Here is a 16,253-nt window from a genome sequence, read left to right as displayed (position 1 = left end):
TTGCAACGATCGTTTCTCTGTTTCTCTGCTGTCATTTAATGGCACATATGTACCTGTCTGTCCCACTGCTAATGTATTTATCAGCTTTTTGCTTTCTTTATCCTAATGCATATTACAAGCCTTTGGGCAGAAACTTTTATATATTGCATCTAATTCACAGTTAGGGCTTGATCAGTTGCATTCCTGACTAAAGCCAGACCAACATACCAAGCAGAGGACTGGGGTTTACGTTGGATCCAGAATGATGAAGATACACAATTCCATACAGCCACAAAGCAAACAAACTATGACTTTGGGTTAGCATAGTGTGCACATCTGACAATTAACCTCTTCTTTCCAAGGCTTTTTCTAAAGCTTTGGAGAAAGGCAATGATATGGCAATTACATATTTTTTTCCAAACATTATGAAGCTTGGGATAGACAAGCAAATATTTTTCCAGTTCTTCTGAGCAAGCGATGTCTTTTGATATTATTGTTAACAACATATTGACTATATGCTTTCCATTCAGGCATTAGATCACTTGTAAAATCTAAACCGAGCTGTTTTAGGCTGTTCAAAGGAAGAGTTTTGGGATGTATTCCTTCTTTTTAACACTGCACAAGGAAAAGCCACTGAGATGTTTTAATTAGAGAGCAAGCACAGCCGGTTGCTTTCCGCTGCGTGACGCATGTAAAAACCTATTCTGCTCAGATGTGCACAGAACAGAAGGTCTAAAGGAAAGCTGCTGTTCTCTTCCCTTCAGCTTTAAACATTTTATATGCCCATCATATAAAGGAGGGGAGGCAGGGAATGTTGTGGGTCTGATCCCTGAGGGAGATATACCTGGTGGGACCCAGAAGAAGGGCCTTCTCCGTGGTGGCTCCTTCTCTCTGGACTATCATTCCCCCAGAGATTAGAATGGCCCCCACTCTAGCACTCTTCCAGAAGGCGCTGAAGACCTGGTTCTGCCAGTGGGCCTGGGGAACCCAGAGCAGGATAGAGCCCATCAAATGTGATCTGCTGTCGCCAGGGCAGGGGGGTGATTTTATTATGATTTCATTATTATATTTATTTGATTTTTTAGTTAGTTTTATGGTTTTAAATGTGGTTTTTATAGTCTGTAAGCCACCTTGAGTCACCATGAGCAAATAGGCGGCAATATAAATTTAATAAATAAATAAATCATTCACAAAAAGATAGGCTCAAATCATCTTTCAGCCAAATGAACAAATAAAAGAAAGAAAATCTAGGTCATTGAGAGGATGAAGAAATTCTGAAAGTTTTAGCATTTATTAATTTGAAATTTAGAGTACTAAATACTAATTAAGTGTGCTGAAGGTTCCTTGGATTACAATTCTGATGAACCTAAATAAAATGATAGGGAAAAATAGTTGTGGAGGATGGAATTCCAGTTTAATAATGCAGGAGGGAAGGCCATTTTAAAATATGAATTTGGAGAAGTAAGAAAAATGGGCTGCTCTAACAGAAAATAATAGAAACTATACAATAGGAGAAAAAAAGTTGAAGAAATGTAGTTTTGAATAATTATCCCACCTTATAGCATAGCCTTCTCCAGTCTGATATACTCTACAAGACCTAAAATTGCAATGTACAGAACTCTGAACAAATTGGCCATGCTGGTTGAGTTCTGACGTCAAAAGCCCAAAACATTAAGTTGGGAGAGGGCAAATTGTCATACTATGGGTATATGGCTGACATAGTATGACAATTTGCCCTCTCCCAACTTAATGTTTTGGGCTTTTGACGTCAGAACTCAACCAGCATGGCCAATTTGTTCATGGCCAATCTCATCTCATATTTAAATTGTTCTGGTAACTTCCCAATACTCTACTACTAGCAGTATGGTAATTATGGAGCATAAATTTGACTGACAGAAGATTAGATAAGGGAAGACTGGTTATAGGAGAACTGTCCTCTATGGCATAGCTTACAATTCACACTAAGCCATGCTTTGTGTACCACATTTTATTGAATAAGCTGAGTTCATATAAAATACTAAGCCAAAACCAGACAAACCATATTGAGGTATGAATTCAATCTATGATAATTAAAACAGGCTGTATGTTATGCTCTCAACAACAGAAGTATATTCTACATACCATTTCACAAGGTCATTTAAGTGTTACAGAGCTACCCTAATCTCCTTGTTATTCAAACTGTGCACAGAAATCCTGGAGGATAAGATAAAGTAAAAAGAGTCAAGAAGAATGTATTCTATCTCATAAAAAATCAGATTGGAGCTGCTGTATCTCCTCAATTTTTTTTAAAGTTATTCATTGTGTGAAGAAAGCACATTGCTTGTATAATGAAGATTCCGGATACAATCTGTCATGTTTCCAAATTTTGAAGCTGCAGTGATGGGAAAGATCTTTCTGTGACACCTAGAAATCTTCTTCTAAAATAAGATAAACAATAGGTCACCCTTTTCCAATCTGTTACCTTGAAGATATTTTGAAAGAATATCTTCCTATTCCAGATATTGGAAGAACTCCAGCTCCTGCCGTTCTCATTGGACCATGGTGGTTGGGTAATTCTGGGACATGTAATCGTAACATGACTGGAGAGCACTTGTTGGGGAGAAAAATTGGGCTAGCAGATAGTCAGTCCAGCCTAGCATATTGTTAATATTTGTAGACCAAGTTTTATTTTTTATTCTGCGTTTACTTTTGGAAACCAGCTATTATTTTGCCCACTTTAGTGGACAGGATAAGTGGCAAAACGGATATTCCAGGTCTAACCCAGTCTCATGAGTCATAAAAGCCCACTCAACATCAGATTATAGCACACACAACAGAAGCGGAAATAGAAAATGGCTAAAAATGGAAATTAAAGCCATGACGACTGTTGAGCTTTTCAGATTAAAAAGTTAGTACCCTTAAAATAAGATAAACACAGTACCTGCCAGGGTGTGGGCAGAAAGTTCAGCGTGAAGATGACAAATCAATGAAAAAGCCCTAGGAAGCAAGCAATAGCAAGATGAGAGTATCAAATAAGTCCAAATATCTTAATTAATGTGCTGCTTGTTTTCACTGGGAATTCTTTTCAACATTCATAATACATTTTTAAACCAAATCTCTAAATGAATAAGAGTTTTACAGGGAATATTCAGTACTGTCTTAGCTGTTTTGCAGTGCAAACCTGCACATATCTGTTCATAGTAAACCCTGCTGATTTGGATTATGTGCCATCAAATTGTTTTCAACTTCTATTGACCATGTAGATTTTTTCCCATTACAACCTATCTCTAACCTGGATGGCTTTTTTTAGATCTCCCAGTAGTGCCCTCATCACCACTGTAACCAATTCCATAGGAAAAACATTGATGCCTTTGAATGTTAGTGTTGAAGAACACTCCTGAAAAAAATCAGGAGTCCATGTGCAAATGGATCATTGAACAAATCAATCCAGGGTTCTTGTCTCAAGCACAGGTGACCAGCTTCAAATTGTCCTACTTTTTGGACGTGCATACAAATGCGATTCTCTTGAAAAGAACAGGAAATGTGGAGAAAAGGAATGATCACATCTGTGCCTCAGGCAGAACATTTAGGTTGTTGGTCAATGACAGTCCTTCCTATCACATCTGAAAAGGAGGTCTTCTCCAACACCATCTGTTCAATGGCATCAATACTTTTCCTTTTTTGCTTCTTCAGAATCCAGATGAGTTCAGTGGAATGTCTATGTAAAAGTGAAGGTTGTAATTTCCGTACCATTTCTTCCTCCAAGAGACCTCACAGGGATTCCTTACCAGACAAGAGCCTCCCACCATCAGGGCTACTGTTGGCATACAAGACAGTTTGTACAAAATTGCACCTAGTTCCTGCCCCCAAACATTTTTTTTAATATTCAAAATTTATCAAATATAAATACCTAACAAAATTTAGGCAAGGGCCTACTAATTCATGGGTATCACTTTCACTCATCATACTTGATTTTGGTGGCCATGGGTGCATGTGTAAAGTCAGAGAGTCTGTGCCGTTTTATTGTGGCTCCTTTATCAATCAGAATAGAGCTGGAAGGGCCCTTGGAGGTCTTCTAGTCCACCCTATACCATTTAAGACAAGTGACTGTCCAGTCTCTTCTTAAAAACCTCCAGTGTTGAAGCACCACCCACAACTTCAGAAGGCAAGCCATTCCACTGGTTAATTGTCCTCACTGTTAGGAAGTTTCTCCTTAATTCCAAGTTGCTTCTCTCTTTGATTTCCAACCATTATTTCTTGTCCTGCCATCACGTGTTTTGGAAAATATATTGACCACCTCCGCTTTGTGGCAGCCTTTCAAATACTGGAATCCTGCTATCACATCACCCCTAGTCCTTCTTTTCTGTAGACTAGCCAAACCCAAATCCTGCAACCATTCTTCATATGTTTTAGTCTCCAGGCTCCATTCATCTTAGTTGCTCTTCTCTGTGCATTTTTCCAAAGTCTCAACATCTTTTTTGTAATGTGACCAAAACTGGATGCAGTATTCCAGATGTGATCTTACTAAGGCTTTATGAAGTGGTACTAATACTCATACTAATATCTTCTTTTTTTATTTAGCTGGCACCCTCTCTCATGCAATGGCCTTGTGCGACACCCAATTTGTACACAGCAGCTTCACACAATCTGAATATAGTCATAGCTCCATCTTTGCAGTCACCAACAGTATGTTTTTTTTCTATGTGAATCCTAAAGACAATAAAGAGTAAATAAATTAACTCTCTGCTAAGTTTATAGTCTGCATTATGTCTCCAAACAAGCTCACTGAAGCAATTCTCCTACTCATATTCTGTCCCATAATCTTTGGGTCTACATACCAACATTCTGAGCATGAGGCTTCCTACTCTTCTTCTTCTTCCTCCTCCTCCTCCTCCTCCTCCATTCTTCTTCTTCAAAAAAGCTTTTCTCATAGTACATTTTTGGAGTCGCCTCAAGTAGTAAACAAGATGCCAATCTCTGAACTAGTTTAGGGGTCATTTTGAAATCTTACATTCTTTCCGTGAACTCGGGATTAGATGACAATAATGAAATACCTGTGGGTGATTTATGGTTAGCATTCCCAGGATTCCTTGTCAGCCTAGAACAGTTCCTTTGACTTCTTTTGTTGACTTTAACTTTGTTGGCCTCAATTCTCCAGGAGGTATTATCATTCTTATTATTAGGCTGCAAAGCTTTTGATAGTCAGGGAATGTTTTGGGTGTGGTTGAAGGACAACAGTATAAATTTTCAGTTTTGGGTAAAGGAAGAAGGCTGTGGATCCTGAAAGAGTATGAGAAGGTACAAATGGGTGATATCATGAACATATAGGATTGGTGTTCTTGCTAAAATACAAACTGTACAGGTAGATCTCGACTTAACAATGTATTTAGTGACCGTTCAAAGTTACAACGGTACTGGAAAAAAAGTGATTTATGACCGTTTTTCACACTTAAAACTGTTGCAGCATCCCCATGGTCATGTGATCAAAATTCAGACACTTGGCAACTGACTCGTATTTATGACGGTTGCAGTATCCCAGGGCCTTGTGATCACTTTTTGCCAGTGTCCTACAAGCAAAGTCAATGGGGAAGTCAGATTCACTTAACAACTGTGTTACTAATTTAACAACTGTCATGATTTACTTAACAACCATGGCAAGAAAAGTCATAAAATGGGGCAAAATTCACGTAACAAATGTTTCACTTTAAGGCTCAGTTGTTTGTTGTAAGTCGAGGACTACCTGTATTGCTTGATATTGAGCAAGTATCTTTTCTGCAAGTTGATTTCTCATTGCCATTAATGAGAATTTGACTTTTGAGAAAGTAACTTACTCAGGATCAAAAAAGAGTTTGTATTTTAGCAAGAATCCTACAGTACGTGTTCATGATCTCACCCATGTGTGGTTTATTATAGTAGGAAATACACACATACACACATTTCCCAGTCTGATGCTTTCTAAATTTGGAACTACATCTCCCATAAACCCCAGTTGTGAGGGTTGGGAACTCATTTAGAGGGCACTAGGAAAGATGCTGACTTCTAGACAAGAAATTTTTGGCAAGCATGGTTATTTGGCATGCTGAGAATGCAAGTTGGGTGGATCTCTAGTGACAAATTATATAATCACCTTTTCACTAATCCTACCCACAACTTACATTTAAAAAATGAGGTTCAAGAAGGTCAGAGCCTTCGAAACCCAGAGTTAAGGTCAAGCCAAATGTTGTTTATCTCACGAGAGTACGGTATTCTGCCATAGTCCCGGACACAGTTCCGGACTCACAGCCATCAGTTCAATGACGTCTGTGAGAAAGAGACACGGTCAGGCAAACTAAACCCGAAGAACAAGTTCTTTTTAATTTCTCTGAACTCACTTAAAGATGATCTCAAGTACTCTATTACAAATTTTGTGGCATGTAAGCATAACACAGAGAATAGAATCAGAGTCTTTGCTATCAATGTTGTGGAATATATAGCAGAATGAAAACCATAGCTAATGTTTAACAATCAGACAGAAATAAAATGGCAAATTTGCATTTAAAACTAATACCTGTACAGCATCATTTCATAACTTCTATATATAACGTTACCGTTTTAACATAAGCATTCTTACAATTCTGGGCTTACATATCCCACTGAATAATTGTTTAAGTACATCTGGTTGAATAACCATATGGCTGGATGCACCATGTCAGAGCCGAGTGATAAACCAAGTTTGCAAATCACCTTATCCAGTTAACTGGCGATATCAGACCTCAGCCCCAAACCCCCAAAATGTTACAGTTTTTAGATTTTCAACTTTGAGCTAATATTTAGTGTATGCAGGCAATGCATAGATCCTGTTTATGATTTAACAGTTTCCCATTGGGGCAGCCAATCTGAAAGTCATGTTTGCGTCAAGCGATCACTTTTCTAATTTTTGTCACAGATCTACAGTTAACGGCGACTTGGCAGGCAAGCGCTTGTGCTGAAGCCAGTGCAACTGGTGGCCACATATCTTTCCCTGCACCATCTCGGACCAAGATCATGGGTTCTAGTCCAGAACATCTGGTGGAAGGCACCCTGTGTTGAGGAAAGGCTATTCAAGGTCAATTCTCTCCTTCAAGGTAAAGGTTTTTGGAGACTACAAAATCAAAGGAATAAGTTGAGATTCGGTGACTCTTGTATCTCTTTGGACCCCAGTTTATTGCATCTCCATGTGTCATTTCATTGCTAATAGTACACTCTCAGATCCTCAGATGTGCAACGCATGTAATTGATTTAAAATTCCAGTCAAATGAATTTTGCCCCATTTTGCTATCTTTCTTACCACCAGGTAGGGAACAAAGTGTCTTTGATGCTAAAAGAATTGCAATGTTTGCCATATAAGTGAAAGCTGCATTCAACCGGCAGAAGAAGGGCGCGAGAGTGCGATGCGTTGTTTATAAGCACTGTCAACATCCCAAGACTTTTGCGGGAGCAATGCGACAAACATTGCTGAACAACTTTTTGTCTTTACTCATTGGCTTCCTCTATTCATTAGCCGCCAAACTGTTATTTCACAGTGACAATAGTATGACCTCCAATATCTTGCTTTTTAAATACTGTTCCAAACAGACTGCTGGAGTGTAAAATTAGTCAATAAGAACAGTTAAAAATAAACTACATAATTTTGGCTATGCAAACAGACTTCCCCTTTTAACAATCTAAGGGCAGTATTATATTTGCTCCCAGTGGTATTTTTGATTCACATATGTAACCTTATTTTTAGGTTTGCTTTATTAACCAGACTTATTGGGAAAGAACCATTAAGCAATAATCTAATTTAAGCAATCACATTGCCAGGCTTCATGAGACAAGCATGACAATAATTTAAAAAATGAGGTTCTGCTGCTTTATATATGATTTCAATCTTGAGTACAGGTTGAACAGGTATTTGATAATTAGAAGAACACCCTTCCTCCCATCCCTTTTAGCCCTGCAAGTTTCTGAAGAACTTAAGGATTTTCTTCTCTCATCCAAACTTTAGTTTATTTTCCAACTTCTTACCTCAATAAATGATTCTTAAGGACCAACCCTGGGTGTTTTATACAAATTGATTAATGGAATGCCTTGCTTCCATAAGTTTTGGGTGGTCCAATATTGGAGTTTTTAAGAAGAGATTGGACAACCATTTTTTGAAATGGTATAAGGCTTCCTGCCTGATCAGGGGCTTGGATTAGAACAGGGCTGTCAAACCTGTGGCCTGAGGGCCAGATGCGTCACATGCTGGCCATGGCCACAGCCAGTTTGGTGGGGGGAAGTCACGATATATCGTGTGACGATGCCATGATGATGTGAGTTTGACACTCCTGGACTAGAAGACCTACAAGGTCTCTTCCAACTCTGTTATTCTGTTAAATAATTGGCAGGACAATTGAAGTAACAATATTCCTGAAGTCACATTTTCTTCATTTCCAAGGGAAAAAACATGCAAAAACTAGTAAAAAAAATCCTGATTTTTTAAAAAAATAAGATTAAAGATTGAAATTGAGATGCCAAGGAGATATCAGTCAGATAAACGTCTGATTAGACATAAAGAAGTCTAAGCAAAACTTTTTATGTCGTAGTATAATAGAATTTGAAGAGCCAAGGGATGAGCATTTTAAATTTTTTATTTACTGGGGGAGTATTTATTTTTTATTTATTTTTAAATGCATATGCTGCCCATCTCACTATCCAAGCAATTCCAGGAATATTATATATCATATAACAATGTATTATAATGTGAGGGAAACATAATTTTAAATCATTGGAAAAGATTTTATTTGATTTGATGCACAGATTATGAAATATTTTGCATTGCATTGCACTGTATTGCATTGTATTTATTATCACAAATGACCAGCTCAAATTATCCTGTTTCAAATATACCAGTACTATGCAAAGATCCAGGTCTCTGGAAATGGTAGCTGGAAAAGATGGAAGGAAAGAGTATGACCAGCAGCAAAGTGGGTGGATTCAGTTTCAGTAGTGATGAGTGGCACCACTGAAAAATTTGAAAGTTTAGGTTAGGGATAGATCGTGGTGGAGAAAATCTATCTATGTCAGCGGTGTTCAACTGACATCACAGTGGCGTCACATGATGTATTGGGACTTTTTTTCCCCTTCGCTAAACTGGACATGGGCATGGGGGTGGCCAGTGCTCATTTGACAGTCCTGATCTATGTGGTCACTAGGTGTCAATAACAATGTGAGGGCACATAATGAAATAACTTGTGAGTACCATTTGTTTTATTTTAGTGCCTTCAAATCAGTGTTGACCTTGTCTATTGCCTGGATACATCCCTGCAGTTTGCTTGGAAAACTATGCTGCTATTGCTTGGTGGCTTTCTAATGAATTTCAGCAGCCCAATCTTGAGACTGTCGGAGTCACAAAACATGGGTGGAGGCTGCAGCTGGTCATGGATTGCTTCCTTCCAAGTTTATTCCAACTTCTTGCTATGGCAGGATCTACAATTCAGTACATAGTTAGAACATTTCCCAACAGATGGCTGTTCCGCTTAAATACTTGAAGTAAAAAAGAAGCCACAACCTCCTCAAACAGCCTGTTCCACTGACATTTTCACCCACTGGTTTAGTAGTCCTCCTAAATTAAAGCAAATATTTCAATTTCCTTAATCTTCCGCATAGTTACCTTACTGCAATTGTATTTTCCTGTGGTTTTTTTTTTTTTGCCTTGGCTGAACACAGCCAACTCTTTCAATTGCATTCCTCACTGAACCTGGTTTCTGAATCCTCACCCTACTGATCTACAGAAGGACACACCAATAATTGGCTACAACTAAGTGCCATTTTAATAACGTGCAAGAGAGCATAATTATTTTATATAATCTGCACTAATGCCACCTAATATTACATTAATTTTTAAAAATTCTGTAGAGAACTATATGCTAGTTTATATTCAATATGGGATCCACCAGAACATTCAGTTCAGGATTGGTTTGCTGGCCTACTCCATTTCTTCCAGGTTGAAATAGTTGGGAATTGGGATGGAAATCCCTCTTTCCCTTCAGTAAATGGTGGTAGATACTCTTACCTTTCTGCAGGCTGAATCCCCATCTGGAGTAGAGGTTTCCTCTGTGGTATTCATCTTTTTTCACATATAAAGTCTGCAAGCTAAATCATCTTTCTCATCTCATACTTGTGTCTGCTTGGGGGGAAGAACAGGGATTGTAACTACATCTAGTACTTTCCCTTGGATTTCATCTTGCCATCTTTATGTGTTCCAGCCTGTTAAGTTCCTTCTGAATCTCAAAACTGGCATAATAAGCCAGGCTAAAATGTGTGCAAAGCTAACCATTATAGCTAATTTATGATTCTGTGTACTTTGCAAATCCAGTAATTGGGTTAATTCAGTAAAGTACAGTTCTTACTATAATTCAGTTTACTGTGTGTTGTCTTTGTCTCTGTCTTCCCAAATGCTTGCTTTCCTAGCTCTGTGTTATTTGCACACCTGTTTAGCAACCACATATATCTACCGATTGAATATAAAAATGAGATAAGGACAAAATCCTTCAATGGTCCCCTTGAGCCCTGCCTCTAGGCTGATATTGTGCTATTTGTAAGCATTCCTATGTTCACACATCATGCTCAAGTTATTGTTTACTTAGTAATGAATACGCTACATTTGGCTCATTTCACCCAGTCTACTAAGCCAATACCACAATGCATAATATCTTGAGATACTTTGTGAATTATCCCAATTGTAGATCATTCAATGAACCATTCTTTAACGAATGATCGGTTAGGACAATGTGTGGAATTCAAGCTCTATCTCTGCTTAACCACCTGTTAGCCCATCTAAGTAGCAGTTAATTAAGTCACAAACAGAGCATAAAGCAAATTTGCCTTCTAACATCTTTTGCAATATATGCTGCCTATGAATTACTTTGTCGTGGTTAATATTGACAGAAATATTCTCTGTGACTGTATTAAGTAAACCATGGTTTTCTCAGTTAATTTAATTTTCTGCATTGGCAAACACCTCCAGCATAAACCAATTGTAATAGATAGTAAGTTGAAGTAACATGTGCTAAACTACTGTGTGGTTTAATGTGTTATGTGGAGAAAGTCTAGGATTTTAAAATAATCATAGGTCCTTAGATTTCCTTACTAATCTACTCTAAAGTCTCTACTTCCAAGTTATTATGCACAAATAAAAACAAGTCAGTAGGAATTTTAGGAAACAAATAAAATTAATTGTTGAAATCAACAGTAAAAAAATGTATAAAACGTATTTCAAAGGTGTTTTTTTTTAAAGCTAATGAACAGGCCTCTCAGCCCTGCAGGAAGTTTTTCCCAAAGATTTGGGGCAGCAGTAGCACAGAAGGAACAATCTTGAGTTGCTGCCACATAAACTCACAGCAATTTTCAATACACCTGGAGTTCCTATAAAAAGAGGCATCTTCTCCATCCTTAGTCCAGATCTATGTTGTGTAGAAATAAACTGGTGGCCTGGGTAGTGCCTGAACAGCAAATGTCACATGATACAAAACCTACCTACCAAAATCTTGTATTAACTGAAGTTTATGGACCAGACACTCGCCTCCCTCAGAGTATAATACATATCCTGTATTAACTTTCTGGCATTTCTAATAATATCACTGCGTCGAGAAGTTCTAAAGTCAAGTTGTGAACAAGGATCCCCAAAAGCGCCGGTAAAAATGCATTCCGAAACAACACTGCCTACATCCTAAGGTATCTCAAACTGAAAGTGAACTGGTCTAACAATAAAAGACTGACTAGACACCATCATAGTAGTCTGTACTGTACATCAAAGCTGGCATACAGATTGACTTGAACATGAGAGATTTAATCTGAAAAACACTAACTGAAAGCACTGCAACAAACCTCTGATGATAACATAAAAGAACTCCCGGAGGAGTAGGTGTGGCTATACTTCAGCCCTCTCCTAGCATAAAACAACTCAACAGGCAGATGCAATACAGGGGGCATGCATAAGCGCACCAACGTGCCTACCGTCCCTGTCCTATTGTTTGTTCATTTTTTCTAATATGTATTCATTTCATGTATTCATAACTATGTTTATACTTATACCTATTATCTTGTAAGTGATTGACAAATCAAATAAATAAAATAAATAAACAGTACATGCAGAATCCCCCCAAAACTAAATCTCCACCATTGTCTTCCCTATGACTCTGGCTTTGCCCTCTCAGATTTGAGTTAGTGTTCTTCCATCATTGCTTTAGCTGTTTATTTTGCTGTTTCAGCTTCATTGTTCATCTGTATACCTTAGTAACATTTTTGAAAGAAGAGTTCAAGGAGAACTCTTTGGAAAAATTGTGTTGATTGTCTTTGAAAGCATTTTATTGCTGGTACCAAGCAGACTGGTGTAGTCATTCCCTCCCATAGTCTCTTAGAATCCAGTTGAATTCAATAATTATTCCAGGTAGATTATCTTAATAAGTCCATTAGTCTGCAAAGGTCAGATGAAGTGACTAAAGTGCTTTGTCCATAATACAGGTAGTCTTCATTCAGCAACCAAAGTTACAATGGTGCTGAAAAAGAGACTTATGAAATTGTCCTTGAAATTGCAGCCATTGTAGCATCTCCACCATGTGGATGTTTGGCACCCACTTTCAGGTGGCAGTATCCCATGGCCACATGGTCACCATTAATGACTTTCACAGCTGGCTTCTGAATAGCAAAGTCAATGGGGAAGATGGCAGGAAGTCACATGTCAGGGTCACATGACATCACACTTAATGGTCCATGATGTTTTGCATAATGACTGCATCTAGAACTTGATGAACTTACATTATAAACCTACACAGTCTCATGACTCCATTTTATAACTTAGAGTTAGAATTGCTGGTCCTAATTGTAGTCAGTAAGTGAGGACTACGTGTAATTGGGAAACTTCAGGTGTCCCCAACCATGGAATACCTCTCTAATCAGAACACAATGACGTGAATCATGTCTTGGCCTTGTGATCAATTAGGGTAGGCTCCTAGATGACACGGCTGCTATGTGTTGAACTGTTCCTGAGAAACCAGTCCAAAGGAAATAGTGAAATTCTCCAGCACCAAAAACCTAGAAGTCTCCAATGCTGAAACATATTCAGTTAATGTACCACAACTGCTAAAGTCATGTCACACTGAGTATGAATCACTTCCCTCCTAGGTATTGTCAAACTTTTGGCAGTCAACTGCAACCAAAAGCATGGTATTTCCCAGTTGCCTTCAGCAGTATTTGTTAAAGAGGAGTGGACTAACACTGCAAATATCTCAGCAGCTACATTGTTTGGATTTTAGAACTCAGCTGACTGCTCAGTTTGTTGAGGCAGAGACTCAGAAAGGGTTTATTGATTTTGGTTAGCCTCTCTGTGAACAGGCAAGGACACCATTTTTTAGATCCTGGAGATCAAGCAATGGGAGGTGTCACTCCATCAAGACATCAGACTAGGAATCCAATGTGCTTGTACGTCAGTATCAAGTAGTTCTTGCGACTTACAGCCACTACTGAGGCTAATTTCTACTGACCCCACTTTAAGGCGAGATGCTCGTTAAGTGGGTTTGCCCCATTTTTTATTTTTCTTGCCACAACTGTTAAGTGACTTGCTGCAGTTGTTAAGTTAGTAACACAGTTAAGTGAAGCAGGTTTTCCCATTGACTTTGTTTGTTAGGTCACAAAAGGGAATCACATGGCCCAGAGGAACATGGCAACTGTCATTAATAAGAACCAGTTCCCAAGCATCTGAATTTTGATCACATGACCATGGGTATGCTACATCAGTCGTAAGTGTGAAAAACTAAGTGTCATACGTCACTTTTTTTGGTGCTGTTGCAACTTTGAAAATTCACTAAACAAACTGCTGTAAGTTGAGGACTACTTGTGCTACTTTTATTGAACAGTTATAGTAAAAGAATTTTGCAAAACTAAATGCACTTCCCGTCCTCCTCCTTTTAACTTTGTGAGAACTAGAGAGGAGCTTGTTTGAGACGTTAAATCAGATTACATTCCTACGCTGTCTTGGTCAGGACTGTTCCTCCCATCCCTCAAGGCCATTCCTTCTTCCCTCTACAGAAGCTGCCAAAGATTTCCAAACCAACCTATGAATCTCTCAGGCCCTGAACTTACCCTTACAAGTATCCTGATAAGGAGAGTATTGTTCTTATGAATCACAGTCACACCGCTTCCCAAATGTTTTCCTTAGCTAGTTTTACTACAGGACTTTCCAAACTTGACAACTGTAAGACTTGCTGACTTCCAACTTCCAGAATTTCTCAGCCAGCATGGAATTCTAGGAATTGAAGTCCACAAGTCATCAAGTTGAGAAGTTTGGAGACCTAGAGTAACCATCTGGGAGAAACTAGGTCCCATATCAGACCACCTACTTCTCACTCCAGCTAATTCTCTGTCATTCAAGGTGAATTAGCTTATTTGGAAATACAGAACTCTCTATTTTATTTTGGATTCAACCTGTCACTACAGAAAGGCAAAAACCAGGTTCTTGGTAGGGCAGGAACTGGTCTCTGAGGCTTGAGAGATAACGAGGCCACAGGAAGGGAGGATTATTTGTTCAATTTATTTAGCCGCCAATCCAAATACTTATCTTTGTATTTGTACACACGCACTGACCCCGCCCCACACAAAATCAAAATTAAAATAGTAAAAAACTATTACAGATAATCTTTATGACCATGACTGAGCCCAAAATTTCTGTTGCTAAGTAAGACAGTTTTTAAGTGAGTTTTGTCCCATTTTATGACCTACCTTGACACAGTTGTTAAATTAGTAACACAGTTGTTAAGTGACTCTGGCTTCCTCATTGACTTTGCTCGCCAAAAGGTGGCAAAAAATTATCATGTGACTCCAGAACAATGCAACCATCATAAGTTTAAACTAGTTGCCCAGCATCTGAATTTAGTTCACATGACCACAGGGATACTGCAACAGTCGTGTGAAAAATGGCCATAAGTCACTTTTTTCATTACCATTGCAACTACCAAAGGTCACTAAATGAATGGCTGTATTCTAATCCCTCTTCCCTTGTAAAGGCCTACCAGGCTGTTAACGCTAACATTTCTATTCTCAATTACTAGAAACATGAAAATCATGGAATTATTGAGTTGGAATAAACACATGGATCCTCCAATTCCTTTGCAATGTGCAGGAAAATAAGTTGTCCATCTTTGAAAGCTCCAGAGATGGAAAACCCACAACTTCTAGAAATACAACCCAGGTTCCATAGGTGCAGACCCTGCCTCCTCCCCAACACGTGGCAGAAGTAGCAGGGAGCAAGAGCTGAGAGAATTTTTGTTTTGCAATTCAAACTTTATTGCTATTGTATTTGCACAATGATTTGCATTCAAATATCTCAGGAACTGGGTTTTTTTCGTTGTCATGATATTGTGGTCAGTTGAGGATGATTCTGCCCCCACATACTTCGATAAACTGGACAAATACTAAAGGGATAGAGTGTGTGTGTGTGTGTGTGTGTGTGTGTGTATACCACACGCCCCTAGCACACACCAGACAGACACACAAAGGAATTCATCCACTCAGCATCAAAGCAGGAAGACTGTTAGGAATCCTTATCTTATCACCCAGCAGCAGCCTTGGGAACAAAGCCTGAAGTACTCAGTGCTCTACCTTTCACCAGATTTTTTTTTTAAGACTCTGATGGCTGAGGTTCAATCTGCAATAGATGTCCCATTTCTTATACAGGCTGAATGTTATAATAGCCCTATTTTCTTATTTCTTTTAAAGCTTTATCCAGGCCAACCAAACTACTGGTAGATGAGGCTGGTAAGAAAGCTCTCTCAGTCCCTTACAGCAAGGAAAGAAAGCACAAGGAAAGAAAAGATTAAAATATTTTAAACGGGTTTTTTTTTGTGGTCTTTGAGCTGTCTTAATAAAAGTTTTGTCCTAAAATGAATTTGATAACTTTGTCACTTTTCTATGTACACAATGGCACACATTAAAATGAAATTCTGATACCTGCTCTCAAAAGACACACACCCATACACATACATTGTATGTATTTGTGTGTGTGTATACCAGTATGTGTGTATACACACATATATAAATATACACATATGCACGCGCGCACACGCACACACATGCATATATAAGAAATGTCATTTATGTTATGTTATTTTAATTACATAAAAATGTAATACATATTTATTATGAGTTATGTTTGTAGTGTTATTTTTAAATGCAGTAAATATTGATCTGCAAACTTGGAAGGTGATCCCAAATTGAATGGGATTTATTTCAAATTAATCAATGATTCTGGATATGACCGT

The 16,253-nt window shown here is 38.3% G+C and overlaps 1 long non-coding RNA gene across 1 annotated transcript; it reads right to left on the bottom strand.

The window, feature by feature from the left end:
- Window positions 1–1,920: 1,920 nt before the first annotated feature.
- On the bottom strand, window positions 1,921–10,119 carry LOC148125254 (uncharacterized). Its single transcript, XR_015744274.1, has 3 exons — window positions 10,013–10,119; window positions 2,900–2,955; window positions 1,921–2,396 (listed from the first exon to the last, which is right to left on the bottom strand). It is a non-coding gene; the product is annotated as an uncharacterized LOC148125254 (long non-coding RNA).
- Between the last annotated feature and the right edge of the window lie 6,134 nt (window positions 10,120–16,253).

Source organism: Pseudonaja textilis, chromosome 7 (assembly GCF_049901715.1).
Source record: "Pseudonaja textilis isolate UNSWEBS1 chromosome 7, rPseTex1.2, whole genome shotgun sequence".
NCBI lineage: Eukaryota > Metazoa > Chordata > Lepidosauria > Squamata > Elapidae > Pseudonaja > Pseudonaja textilis.
The sequence above is the reverse complement of the archived record's forward strand: the minus strand, read 5'-3'. Positions and strand labels throughout refer to the sequence as shown.